The sequence below is a fragment of the Lissotriton helveticus genome, chromosome 4_1 (genome assembly GCF_964261635.1).
Source record: "Lissotriton helveticus chromosome 4_1, aLisHel1.1, whole genome shotgun sequence".
Classification (NCBI taxonomy): Eukaryota; Metazoa; Chordata; class Amphibia; order Caudata; family Salamandridae; genus Lissotriton; species Lissotriton helveticus.
In genome coordinates, this window is record NC_136063.1 from 1048796803 (window position 1) to 1048811668 (window position 14866).

Genomic DNA, 14866 nt, shown 5'->3' on the forward strand with positions numbered 1-14866 from the left:
ACCAGGGCAAATGCTCTTACCGATCCTGTCCAGTTTCTCAGGCAGTGCACCAGTTTCCTTCACTTCAATCTAACAGGCACCAGAGACACAGCACCTGTACCCTGAACTCAAGTCCTTCCCTAACTCCTGTATTGCTCTGCTGGTGCACTGCTCATTCGTTGGGGCTGCACATTTGCATCCAGTGTGCCCAGGTATCTCTTGAACAACAAACAAAGGAGCAAACTTTCATTCACTTTAGGACCAGAATTCAGAGGCCTGATGCTGGGATCTCTGAAGCAACCCTTGTTCCAAAAGGGGTCACCTCAAGCAAAGCCTCCTTGCCATTCTGGTCAGTCTGTGACTCTCAGCTGGGCATCAAAACTTAATCCACACTTTCTCCTTTCTGATTTGTGACTCCGTCTTTCGTCCAAGACAGTGGCCGGGGTACATACTTGATCACAGGGCCTCCGCCTTCACTGAGGTCCTAGTTGCCAGCAATGCCTGTGCTGGTTACCTTCACTTTGGCTTCAAGCTGGACTGGTGCTGACGCTGACTCCCCAGGCTGAATCTGATGTCCGGGCCCCTCTGGCAATGGTTGTAAGGCAGCAAATATCTATTGGTGGACAGAACAAAAGGTCTTTAGAAAGGCACAGAAACAGTCTATCAACAGAGAGGATAGTGTCAGAATACTTCCTAGTCTTAGGACGCCCCATATATTAGCAAGGCACCCAAAAACCACTTCATTTATCTATGAGAGAGTACAAAAAACAACATCTTGGACCTATTGGCAAGTATAAAAGGAACTCTTTGGTGAACTGACAAGAGTAATACATCACCCAATCCCAAGCAGCCAAGGAAGTCTGTATTAATTTACTAAACTCAGCGGAAAAGAGAAAAACAACACAGACATACCCTAAATCCTTACATTGGTGTATTCCTGTGTACTAATCTGAAAACCCTCAAAAAAAGGGAAATGTTCTACACTTTTGCTCATAAACTTTACATTATTTGTACAGGTCTGAATACACTTCTAAAATGATTCTTCTTAATAAAAGCACCTACATTGTACGCTTAGGACCATGCTCTCATGTTATAGGAGCAACAGGAAAATCTAAAACTGCTAATTTAACAGGGTTTCTTATCTATAAAACAACATTTTCTTCAATTTTTTTTTTGCTAAGGATCACATGGGCATCTTCCCTGCGTTCTACTTTTCATGACCCAAACTATGCAACATCAGCTCTAATAAGGACTGTCAGTTTATTTACACGGACTAGTTAATAACAAAATAGCAATGCCCTTGCAAAACTATGTAGCATGAGAATAACATACAATAATGGTGTTATCACCTTAAGACTTGTAGAACAAAAACTACCCACACCTAGTTCCCCTTAAAGATCAAAATAAGGGAACAACAATCTAGACTACTGATCATGTCACAATTTCATCAAACAGAATGGGCAGTATCATAACATATATATTTATTCATTTTATTAATGCTAACAATGTTTAAAACAGTATTACTGAATAGCCAATTAAATGTATCATTGCTATTTCACAGACAGTTTAGACAGGCTAAAGAAATGAGAAAACGAGAGAGCAACATACATATTACCTAGCCTTAATTTGTAGAGGAGATAGCCTCCTTCCCCCATTTTGACCGTAGGAAACCTGAAACAGGTTTCACTTCTGTCAACACAATCAACCCCTATGTGTAGCAACTGGGCATAAACAAAGTTATAGGAGGTAGATAGCACATTTGAGAGAACTAAAAAAACATGAATACCCAAACCCCAAACCCTTTTAGCAAATGTACAAGTGAAACATGAGGGCACAAAAAGTCAAATACATTTCATTGCCTCAGCTTCTAAGCATTAGTGCTGTATAAATATGACAAAGCTTTTCTGTTAATCAACATGCACATATACCATTATATAGTTTTCTATCACATGAGTGCATAAAGTGCTTGCTTTTGCCCAAAAAAGTAAAACTTCTCCTTTTCTCCCCTGTCATCTTTCAAAAAGTTTCAGAGGTCAAAATGTCACAGCAGACCTTCTCTGGGAACCCTGCCAGGCTTCTAAATATAGAACTGACTTTTAACTCTTCACAGCTGTCCTATTGTGTGTGCGAATGCAGCCCCGTTCCCCTGTTTGTCAGTTTTAGAGTTAAGAGAATAACTTCTGCTAATTCTTTATACATATTTTCAATTATAAGCAGTGTGCAGTATACTTTTCTAACAATATAGAAGTCAGATGTTTGTATTATACCTACTAAATATATGCATTTACTGAAGCCTAAGGCAATTTAAAAGCTGCTCTGAATGCAGAATTGTTTTTAAATTAGTGAATTTCACCCAATTTCGACTTTGATATTTGGGGCACTTAAAAATGAATATCCTTTAATTTTTTTGCATAATAGTCATCGTCAGAATGTTCTCTACATAGCCCAGGAATGCGAAAGTAGAAATATACCATATATACCTTTATAAAAATGAGTTTATTACGCCTGCGCACAGTGATATTTCATATGCAAATATCCTCATTATGCAGTACAACACAACTTAAATAAAATTTTAATGCTAGGAGGTCACAGTATGAGTATTAGGCTTTATAAATATTAAAAAACTAATTTAAAAGCACTTATATTTTTAATAATTTTGTATTCATAATTTTTTTTTATAAAACCAATCATTTTTGATAATTCCACATACAAAAAGCAAGCTACATCTCCTGCCTATCATATTTAGATGCATTCATTCATAAGCCTAAGCATAAAAGCCTAACTTGAAACATGAAAATCTTTGCGCCACTTTTTTTTAAAAGGACAGTCATTATTTAACATCAGAACCGTGAATGTGTTTATGTAAAAAGGCCTTAAGAAAGGAAATCCTTACTTTAAATGTTTTCCTGTTATCTAAAATAATGAACCTGATTTTTGTAACTTTTTAAAACAGCAGTCTGAAATGCAGGATTTTACACCATGCTTGCACTGAGAAAATCCTAGCTGAGTCAACATTCCTGTCTCTCCGTGGCCTACAATCAAAACAAGAGCTGCTGCTAAGCGGCATTTAAAACACAGCTGTTATAAAGCTTTTTTTTAGTGTTGAAATGAAAGCACGGTGACTGTCTATTTAAAACTGAGGCATTTCAATGCATGTTCTATAATATGTGTTTTAGTTCAACAACATCCAATTTACTCAGATGATGTGTTTGCCTGTTTATATCTAACACTAGGTATCTAAGGAAAATGTTGTAACATTCTATAATTGTTTATTTATTGCAAACACACACAATTTCTTTTTTTTTTAGGTCTATTTTATTCCTATTCAATGTGAATTCTAATTTTATCTTTTAAGCATTGGCAGTTTGTACATGTGTATAGTTGCTTACTCTTATCAATCTAATAGTAACATGTAGTTATTGACCATATCATATGGTTCATTTCTGGATTTTTATTGAATTTTTATTTAATATTAATTAAATGACATTTTGCATAACAGACTGATGACAGCAAGAAAACACAAACAAACACACTGAGCTCATTCCAGACATATACAGAAGGGGTCATACACTCAGAACACATGATACAGCTCGCTTAAGAGCCATTATTTCACAAATAGCTCTATTTACTTACAGAAGTATCACTAATGTGAAACCACGAACCACATAGACATTTAAACACATGATTAACCCACAGATCAACACTTAGGACAGAAACAAAGGACAGCCCACAGACTGTACTTAAACCAAACCATTTGTAAATACTAGTTGTAAGTCACATTTACAAGAAGCGCTTCTCAATAGTATTCCAAAAGACTGCAAAAAAACAGCCCAACAAACTGTTTTATTTCCACGAAGCCAAAATACACTCAATTCACTAGCTTTGTCTGGCAGAACACCAAAAAATCGCTCTGCATTTCTCCATTTATAAAAGTGCGCAGAAAAGGATCCTTGTTTGTATTATTGTCATATTTTAATTCCCTGGGGATACAGAATCACCAAGGAAGAACTATGTTTTTATACCTAAACGTATTTAGGTATTCCCTCAGGGGAGCCGGCTAATTCCCTTCACATCTCACTATGGTACCTCCAAAAAGCAACACATTCTCCGATGTGTGCTTGAAACAGGCATGCCAAAAATAGTGCAAAATATGTAGTATTATAATCAAAGTAGCACTTAAGGTACTCTTGTACTATGTGCCGTTCAAATCAATTCAAAACAGAGAAAAATCTCCTCATTACCTGCCTTTATAAATTGCAATTTACATATTACATACATACAAATACAAATATTGGCCAATCATGCTAATCAAAAGCCACAGTAAGCGTTACTAAATTACCTTACCAATCCAAGGCATCAAAAACCAACAGCAAGCGCCGCAGAACGACTCTTACCAAACAAATGGTTGTCTAAATTCTAACTGCCAAGTTCTGAATGACCTAACGGTCTTTTTTAGAATACTCACGCCAAAAAGGTTCTTAGTCAGGAGTGACAAACGTGGAGGATCAAAATCAGGGAGATCAGAAACATACTGGGCTGCAGAGACAGAGAATCTCCAGAATCTCCGTGCACAGAGTACCTCCTTAGTAGAATCCCGTCCTGTCCTCCTCAGTAGATTTATGTCTCCTGACAAGATCACTCCCTTAGATAGCCACTTCTCTGATGAGGTCCACGTTGGAGCGCCATTTGTTGAAAATAGAAACCTTCTCAGGGGTCCCACTGATACTTGGTCCTTTTAAACCAACAAAAAAGAAATTGGCACAGAAGCTGAAATATAAAAGTAACATCGTTATTAACCTCAAATGAGGGAGACTAGGTCACACAGAAGCCTTAGCAACTGAATGAGGCAGTCTGAGGAGTACAGAAAACAGAGGCTTTATATATGCTTAGGGTTACATAGTCAGTATAAGACCAAGGGGCAGTCCTGGCACATGTAAGCATGCAAAATGACTGATATGGGCATGCAAGATCTGCTTGCTCAACAAAGTGGGAGGAGAGTTACTTCTCCATACAGCAGAAAAATAGCCTGACAGATCTACAAGAAGATTGCAAAAAACACAGTTGATGGACAGAATGTAGAACAATGTCATACATTCACCCCAGTACAAGGATCTGGGCCTAAATCCATCGTTTTTTTGCACTCCTCACCACCCTGGGTTAGACACTGGCTATATGCAAATCAGCTCTGACCCTGTGCCTCATGGGAACAATCCAGTCCGAACTACCAAGCCATGTCTTTCCCAGACCGGAATCAAGCATCCAAGGACCGGTTTCTGGCTATCAGCCTTCATCAGCCTGGATAGCTTGACTCCAGTGGTGTGGAGAGCCTGGGACTCACGTCTGAGCATACCCAGCCCACTCGGGGTGAAAATTGCAAAAAAGTGTGGCAGGGTATGCTCAGACGTGAGTCCCTTGCTCACTTTGCCCCTGTATTCAAGCAAGCCGGGCTGAAGACGGCTGGAATGCCAGAAACCGGTCCTCGGAAGCTTGTTTCCGGTCCAGGGAAGGCATGGCTTGGCAGTTCGGGCTGGACTGTTCCCATGAGGCACAGGGTCAGACTGATTTGCATATAGCCATGTCTGAACTGGGGTGGCAGAGTGGGCTAAAGAACGGTGATGGATCAAACCCAGATCTTTTGACTGGGTGTGAGTGTTTGATTGGTTCTGATGCTCCGTCCATCACCACCCCCTGTTGTACCAGATCTACAAGAAGAGCAGGTGCATTCTACTAGCTAGGCCCTTCTGAGCATGTGCAAAGGTGGAAGATGCTAAATATAGTTAGTTTCTAGGCAGATTACAAGAGCAGTCAACACTGAGGGAGGACAGAGCACATGGCGAGCACGTGGCAGCACATGGCAAACAAGATGGCTGCCAGAAATACAAAATGGCGTTCAGCTCATGCTAACAAATCCCTGCAATATTTAACATGTACAGCGCTCTGATACCCGCAAGGGTCATTTTTGCGCTTTATAAAACTTTTCAAATAAATATATGTGAGAGACAGTAATTGTCAGAGTGGCTGTATAAATGAGTGTGTGTTTGTGTCAGTGATTGTATAAGAGAGTAAGTATATGTTAGTATCTGTATGAATAGGTTAGATAGTGAATGTATAACTTTATAGGTGAGTAAATGGCAGTGTTATTGATTCTTTACATGACTAGCTAGGTGTGTCAATAACTCTATGGATGAGTGACGGTGTATGAGTGTTTGTATAGGTGTATGAGTACATATAATAGTGATGTATTGATGAGTGACTGCATGTATGAGTAACTGCACTGGTGAATGAATGAATGTGTGTGTACAGCTAGGAATTAGTCAGTGGGTATATAGTAACTGCTATTGGTTTGTCTATGGGTGTATCAAAGGCTATATTAGGGTGTGAGGCAGTGCATCAGATTTTCACATGTATGATATCATCAGTGATGTCATTTGAGATGTCATCATTGATGTCACTGACCATGTCATGAGTGATGTAATATGTGACATCATCTCCATAAATGAGAGCAAAAACTAACGCTAATAATATGCAGAGTAGGCGTTCCCGTGCAAAAATATCATGAAAACACCACTTCCATATATTTTCAACGACCAGCACAATCTCATTCACTGGATGATGTCATCAGTGATGTCATTTGAGATGTCATCAGTGATATCATGAGTGATGTCACTTACCATGTCATGAGTGATGTAATATGTGACATCATCAGCAGTGCATTGCAGGCGCACAAGTTATAGTTAGCTGAACTAACTATAACAGGGGAATTTCTATGGTTTTGTACGAGTGAAATGTCCAACTAACTATAACGCCCCATAAACCTATGTTTTTTGCAGTGAATTTCAAAGGTTTTTAAAATGCTAATTTCGAACTAGAACGTGCCTGAAACCTATGGTTTTTTAAGTGAATTTCTAAGGTTTTTTAAATGCTAGTTTCCAACTATGCCTACAGAGGTAGGACATGTGATGCTCTGGATCAGATTATGCGGGTGACTACTTGTACCATGAAGGACTGAGTTGGCTGCTGTCTTTTTTCTGTACAAAGCTGTATGTAGTTTGTTGGCACTCACAAAAACTCTTAGATCCAGAAAGGTTACTTCTGTGGTGCTCATTTCTCCTGTAAACTCCAGATTGAGACTGTTTTTATTAAGGCTGGAGACATACTGCTTGGCTAATTCCATCAACCCTCTCCAAATTATGAAGAGGTCGCCGATGTAACATCTCCAGCATACAACATGATCCACCCACTCTTCTGCCGTTTCAGCCCAGGCCACCTGCTTCTCCCACCAGCCAACAAAAAGATTTGCATAACTGGGGGCAAAGCAGGTGCCCATCGCTGTGCCCTGTATATGTCTAAAACGCTGGTCCTGGAAAAGAAATAGGTTGTGGTTCAAACAAAAATTAATAAACTCTTCTAGCATTTTGCTGTGTTCCTCTCGCTCTCTCTCCCCCTGATCTTCTTAACCTTTCCCTAGATCTTCAAGTTGGCGCCGTGAATCACTGGCTGTCCTCTTCCTGCGACCTGGTTGCCCCCTTTAGGAAAGTCAAGGCTTGCCGCCCCCATGATGCCCAAAAATGGTTTACGGACGAGTTGAAAACTCTTAAACTGGATCTTAGGCGCTCCGAACGCCACTGGAGGAGCTACTACTGTCCTCTCCTGCGGGACAAATACAAGTCTCTTTTAGCCAATTATAAGAGGGCTATCCTCTTAGCTAAAACTACTTACTTTTCGGAGAAAATCACCTCATCAGCCAATAAGCCAAAAGAGATTTTCTCCATAGTTCGCAACTTAGTTGCTTCTGACAGGGCCAACCTCATCCCTTCCCACGCTCTTTGTTTGTCCCTGAATGATTTTTTTTTAGAGAAGATCGCGAAGATCAAATCTAACATCCCTTTATCCCCTTCGCCACCTCCTTCCCCTGCTCTCCCTCCGCCTTCTTCTTCCCTTGACCAGTTCCCCCCCATCTCCTTGGATTCCTTTCTTGCTTTACTCCAGAAAGTGAAGTCAGGCTCCCCGGCTGACTGCGTTCCAGCTCGCATTCTGAGAGAGCTCTTCACTCACTGTCCTGATCCTCCCCTTTCCCTTCTTAATGCCTCTATCTCCTCCGGCCTGGTCCCGAAATCCTTTAAATCGGCCATAGTTTTCCCCATTTTAAAAAATCTGGCTTAGACCCCTCCCTTCCGTCCAACTTTAGACCCATTTCCCTTCTTCCATACCTTGGGAAGATCTTAGAGAGTTATATTACATCTGGTCTCTGCACTTTTATTGAGGACAACCATCTGCTGGTCTCCCACCAAGCGGGATTCCGCCTGGCCCACTCTACTGAGTCAGTGGTCCTATCCATTCTAGACGAGCTAAAGAGCAAGGCTGACTCCAACCTCCCCCAAGCCTTGGTGCTCCTTGATTTGTCCGCTGCGTTCGACATGGTCGACCACTCCATCCTTCTCGGCCGTGTCCGCGCTGCGGGCGTTAGGGGCACTGCCCTCTCTTGGCTCGCCTCAAAGAGCGGACTCAGGCGGTCCATCTTTCTGGTTTCACTGCCCCCACCCGCTTGGTTCCTTGCGGGGTCCCCCAAGGTTCCTCCCTGTCCCCTCTTCTTTTCAACCTTTACATCCACCCCCTCATTCTCTCTCTACTTGACATGGGGGTCTCCGTGTATAATTACGCAGATGACCTCCAGTTAGTGTTTGATCTCTCCTCTCCTTTGGACTCCTTACCCAAATTCCACTCTACCCTAGCTTTCATCTCTGAGTGGATGAATCACAACCAACTTAAACTTAATCTGGACAAGACGGAGTTGGTCCTGACTGGCCCTATCACCTCCCCCTGGTCTGCCGCCTTTTGACCCTCCACCTTTGGCCCCCCGCCCACACCAGCGGCCTCCGCAAAGACCTTGGGCATTAAAGTCAGTCGGGACCTCTCCATGCATGCCCGGATTAGTTCAATTGTCTCCTCCTGCTTCCTTTCCCTCCGGTTTATTCAGAAAGTGTCCCGTTTTTTTTCTTCCGATGCTCTTAAACTTATTATTTTGGCTATGATTCTTTCTCGTCTTGACTATGGGAATAGCCTCTACGTGGGCATTCCGGCCTACGAACTACGCCGTCTTCAGGCTATCCAGAATCAGGCCGCCCGTCTTATCCTTCACCTTCCTAAGTCCCTCCACATCACTCCTGTTCTGCAATCCCTTCACTGGCTTCCCATTTGCCAGAGATCCCTTTTCAAGATGGGCTGTCTGGCCTTCATGGCTCGTGCCCGCACTGCTCCGGCTTTCATTAATTCCCTCATCAGTCCCTACACCCCCAACCGTGCCCTCCGTTCCTCCAATCAGGCGCTTCTCAATGTTCCGCGCTTCCGCAGATCCAAAACTGGAGGCACTAGTTTCTCTGTATTAGCCCCTCGCTTCTGGAACAGTCTCCCACTGTCCATTAGATCCATCCCAGTTTACCCACAATTCCGCAAGGCCCTTAAGACCTTACTGTTCTCCCAAGCGTACTCCTGCTGATCTCCTCTCAGTAGAGTTCCATCCATCTCAGCCCTCAACTTTAGCGCCAGGAAACCGCTCGGTCACAGTGCGCTCTATCAAGAACTTTTAACTTCAACTTCAACTTCAACTTAAGGGGCCTCCCCCTCAAGAAGAATCTTATTGCTTCCAGTCCGTACTTGTGCCTTATGCTGGTATACAGACTGGGCATGTCTAGGGTGATCATCACAAAATCTGCCCCCCATTCAATTCCCTCTATCTGTCTGAGAAAATCCTTTGTATCCCGTGTATATGAGGGTAGCTGTAATACAAAGGGGAACAGGAACTGGTCCACATATCTCAATCAATCAATCAGGAGCGCGACTACTCACCCGTAAGGGTCTCAAGGCGCTAGGGGTGGGGGGGGTTTGGGGGGGTGCAGGTTCCATTCCATCAAGGAGGGGGTCTGTCGAAGAGCCAGGTTTTGAGGTTTCTTGCGAAGATGGGGAGCGATGTTGTCTGTCTGAGGTGGAGCGGAAGGGCGTTCCATGCTTTGGCCGCGAGGAAGGAGAAGGAGCAGCCTCCCGATCTGGTCTTTCTGGTGCGGGGGATCACAGCGTAGGAAAGCTGGGCTGATCGTAGGGTCCTTTGGGGTGCGTGGAATTTGAGTCGGCTGTTCAGGTATGCTGGTCCGGTGCCGTGGAGGGCCTTGTGTGCGTGGGTGAGCATCTTAAAGGTGATTCTCGCCTCGACGGGGAGCCAGTGGAGTGTGCGCAGGTGCTGGGAGATGTGGCAGTGTTTTGGCAGGTTGAGGACCAGTCTTGCGGCGGCGTTCTGGATGTTCTGTAGCTTGCGGATGAGGTTTTTGTTTATTCCGGCGTAGAGTGCGTTGCCGTAGTCGAGTCTGCTGGTGACCAGGGCGTGAGTGACTGTCTTTCGGTGTTCGAGGGGGATCCATTTGAAGGTCTTACGAAGGAGGCGGAGGGTGTGGAAGCAGGAAGATGAGACAGAGTTGATCTGGCGGTCCATTTTGAGCTCGGAGTCCAGGATGATTCCCAGGTTGCGTGCGTGGTCTGTGGGGGTTGGCGGGTTTCCGAGGGCGCTGGGCCACCAGGTGTCACTCCAGGCGTCGGGGTTTGGGCCCATGATGAGTACTTCTGTTTTGTTGGTGTTTAGTTGTAGGCAGCTGTTTTTCATCCATTTGGCGACGGCTTCCATGCCTTCTCGAAAGTTGCGTCTGGCGGTGTTGGGCTCGTTGGATAGGGAGAGGATGAGCTGGGTGTCGTCTGCATATGACACGATGTTGAGTCCGTAGGTTCTGACGATGGGGGCAAGTGGAGCCATGTAGACGTTGAAGAGCGTCGGGCTGAGGGAGGAGCCCTGGGGGACTCCGCAGGTGATAGGTGTGGGGTCCGAGAGGAAAGGGCGGAGTCTGACCCGCTGCGTCCTGCTGGAGAGGAAGGAGCAGATCCAGTCGAGGGCCTTGTCCTGGATTCCTGCATCGTAGAGTCTGCGTATTAGGGTGCGGTGGGAGACTGTGTCGAACGCCGCTGATAGGTCGAGGAGGATGAGGGCTACTGTTTCTCCTTTGTCCAGTAAGGTGCGGATGTCGTCTGTTGCGGCAAGGAGGGCGGTTTCCGTACTGTGGTTTTTTCTGAAGCCGGATTGGGAGGAGTCGAGGATGTTGTGTTCTTCAATGAATGTGGCGAGTTGGCTGTTGATGGCTTTCTCGATTTCTCGGCTATCTGGACAAGTTCTCTGTTAAGCCTCCTATCGCGGAGACTATAGGACGTCCTGGTGGTCTAGTGGCTCTTTTGTGGATCTTCAGTAGGTGGTAAAATGTTGAGATTCTTGGGTATTTGTTTTGCAGGAACTTGTATTCTTCTCTGGATAGAATCACTTTTCGAAACCAATTAACTATCATATTTTCAAATGCTTATATGCTCTGAATATATTCTGTTTCAGTCACTCTGATATACTTGGATTCATCATTAAACTGTCTCAAGGCTTCATTGCAATAATGCTCTCTTGTTTGCAGAACTATATTGCCCCCCTTATCGGATGGTTTCACCACGATCATCTCATCGCAATTTAGATCTCTTATTGCTTTTCTCTGTGTATAGGATACATTTCATTTACATGGAGGGTGTTCCTTCATCCTTAATTTTAATAACTCTCTGTTGACATTATCCGAGAAAATGTCTATAGCATCCACCGGTGTTTGTGGGTAAAATTTTGAAATCGTTTTGAACGGGCTGGGTGTGCCCACCTGTGCTACTCCGTATACTTCTCAGTCCTCATGTGGACTACCAGATAGATTGGTGTCTAGGCCTCCTCCCAATCTTAATTCCTCCATGGTTGCCAGTGTCTCTAGATCATTTGCTGTCAAGATATCTGTTTCTTTTGCCACATTGTTGCTTGTTATTCTTCTTTGGCCCACATTCCTTAGTTTAAAATACTTGTATAGTTTCAGCTTGGAGATATATTTAAACAAATCTATCCTTGTCTTTTTTATTTTTTATTTTTTTTATTAAGCATTTTTTTATTTTTCTGCAAAGTTCCTGTATGTGTTACAGCACACAACAGTACATCAGGTTATTATACAACATAACCAAATTACAGCGTGCTTCTAGTATATGGCATCATAAGAGGACCCCCATATAAACATACAATATATTTCCAAGCAATAAAAAATAAATAACCATAAAGGAAAAAGAAAGATACACAACTTGCGTATTGACCTAACCCACCTTATATGCCAGACCTTACATAGCAGGTATCAACACTTCCCCCGCATGTCCTATCCCAGCCTGCGGCTTTTCCAGTTTATGATAGGCTGCCATATCCTTTGACCTAATAACTTAGCTTTCCTACCTTTCCTATCGTAATTGCCTTTTCTAGATTATACATAGCAAGTAGGCTTGCAATCCATACTTGAAACGGGGGGGGGAGCCTTGTCCAACCAAGTTCTTGCTATGCATATACGAAATACCGCAAGGGAGACGAACATGAATTCTACTGGCAATCCATCTGCCATATCCCCCACCCCCAAAATAATTAGTTCATCTGTAAGCTTTATCTTAATCTTTAGCGTACTATCCATAAACTCCTCGATGGCATTTTTTAGGGTGTACAATTGAGGACATTGTGCAAACATATGTACGATGTCTGCATCAGTTGAGTCACAGCGGGGGCATGTTATTCCAGTCGTACCGCCCCATTGGGCAATTCTAGCCGGAGTGTGGTACAGTGAGTATACAGTCTTAAAATGTTGGGATTGTAAGGTAGCTGAACATAGCACCGTTCTTCCCAGATCCAGAGATACCTGAAAGCTTACTGAATCTGCCCCCAGTTTTTCTGTCCATTTTAGAGCATATTTCCCCCTGTCGTCAGTTTTACTTGCTTTCAACTCCGCATACAACTGCCTAATGGTGCACATATTGGAGCCTTCTATATACTCCATAATTTTACATTGACTCAGCCCTACAGGGCCACCCTGCTTTTGCAAAAAGAATCTTCTGATTTGCAAGTACTTGTAGAAACTACGAGGTTCTAGCCCAAATTTTACTTGCAGCTCCCCAAACTGTAGTATGCTCCCCTGGCTATCCAATAGATTACCCACTTTCACAATCCCCTTGCTATTCCAGTCCCTCATAGTAATATCCCTAAAAATGTCCCTCAGTAGTGAACAGTTCGTATACAGTCGTGTATAATTATTATACCTTCCTAGGCCAATTTTCTTTGTAATCCCTTTCCAGACCCTATAGGCCGCCATTAGTGTCTTGAATCGTGTGTGCTTAAAATAGCTAAAATCAATTGTATTTAAAAACCCGTTCTCTGCCCCCTCACCCAAAAGTGTAGTATAAACATTGGTGAATCCCGAGCTGCCCTCCACTATGTGACCTGAGCCTCCCCCTCCTATCAACCCCTGACAATACGGCAAGGCAGCAGCCCAATAATAGAGCCTAAAGTCTGGTGCCCCCCAGCCGCCCCTTTCTCTGGATACCGTTAGGTGTCGATAGGCTCTCCTTGTCTTCCCCTGAGCCCATATAAACTTATTCAAAATCGCTTCCAGTTTATTAAACCATATGTTGTCAAAGAATAACGGGATGGCTCTAAACAGATAGAGGAACTTCGGGAATGTTACCATCTTTATTACGTTGACACGACCCATCAGGGTCAGATGCAGATTGTTAATCCTTACAGTATTCTCTTTTACCTTTGCCAGCAAGGGTCCCATATTTATCTCCACTAGCCTATCTAGGTCAGTTGTGATTTTTACTCCTAAATATGTAGCTTCTGGGACCACTCTTATATCCTGATAGTTGACCAAGTTATTCTGTACAATCTGTGTCTTTTCTTTGTTTAGGGAATAGCCCGACACTCCACCAAAAGCTGCGGCCTCCTGCTCTATTTCCATAATTGCCGATTCCGGTTCTGACGTGACCACCGCCACGTCGTCTGCATAGGCGAGTATTTTATACTCATAGCTATGTAGTTTTACCGGGCAGATATTGGTATTCCCTTCCAGCTTGCGCAGTAGGGGATCCAGATATAGCGCGAAGAGAAGTGGCGAGGCCGGACAGCCCTGCCGTGTGCCGCGCCTTATTCGTATTTCGGCAGTATACCCTCTGTTTATCCTCACTTTTGCCATAGGTTCCACATAGAGAGCCTGTATGGTCTTAATAAAACCTACCCCCATACCACACCAATCCAAAACCTTCCATAGATACCCCCAGGAGACCCTGTCGAAGGCCTTTTCCGCATCCAAAAAAATAGCTGAGACAGGGTCCCCCGTGGCTCCTGCTGCATCCAGGATGGTGACCATTTGTCTTGTGTGCTGCGTGGTCCCTTTCCCTGGTATAAAGCCGTGCTGTGTTACATAGACTAAACCCTCAATCACCTTGCTTAACCTTTGTGAGAGTGTCTTAGAATAAATTTTTGCGTCAGCATTCATAAGTGTTATTGGCCTATACGACCCCGGCTCCAAATGTGGCTTGTTTTTTTTCAAAATTACTATAATGTTCGCTCCGGCCCAAGACCGAGGAATAGCTTGCCTTAATGTCTCCAGCATATCAATCCCCAGGGTGTCCCAAAAGGTTTTATAAAATTCCTCCGGGATTTGATCAGGCCCTGCTGCCTTCCCTGAAGGGAGTTTGGTTACTGCATTTTGAACTTCCTTCAGTGTCAATGGCATCTCCAGTGCTTCTTTCCTCTCGTCACTCAACTCCTCGTGTGGAATACCTGTTAGATAATCCTCTATCTCAGCATCTACATTACCCAGGTCTTGATCATATAGATCAGAATAAAACTCCCTAAAGACTTCCCGCACGTCCTCTACCTTATTCACAACCCTTCCCCCTCTATCCTTAATTTCTTTTATTTCACCAGCTGCCATATTTTGTCTAATACGGACTGCTAAGAGATGACCTA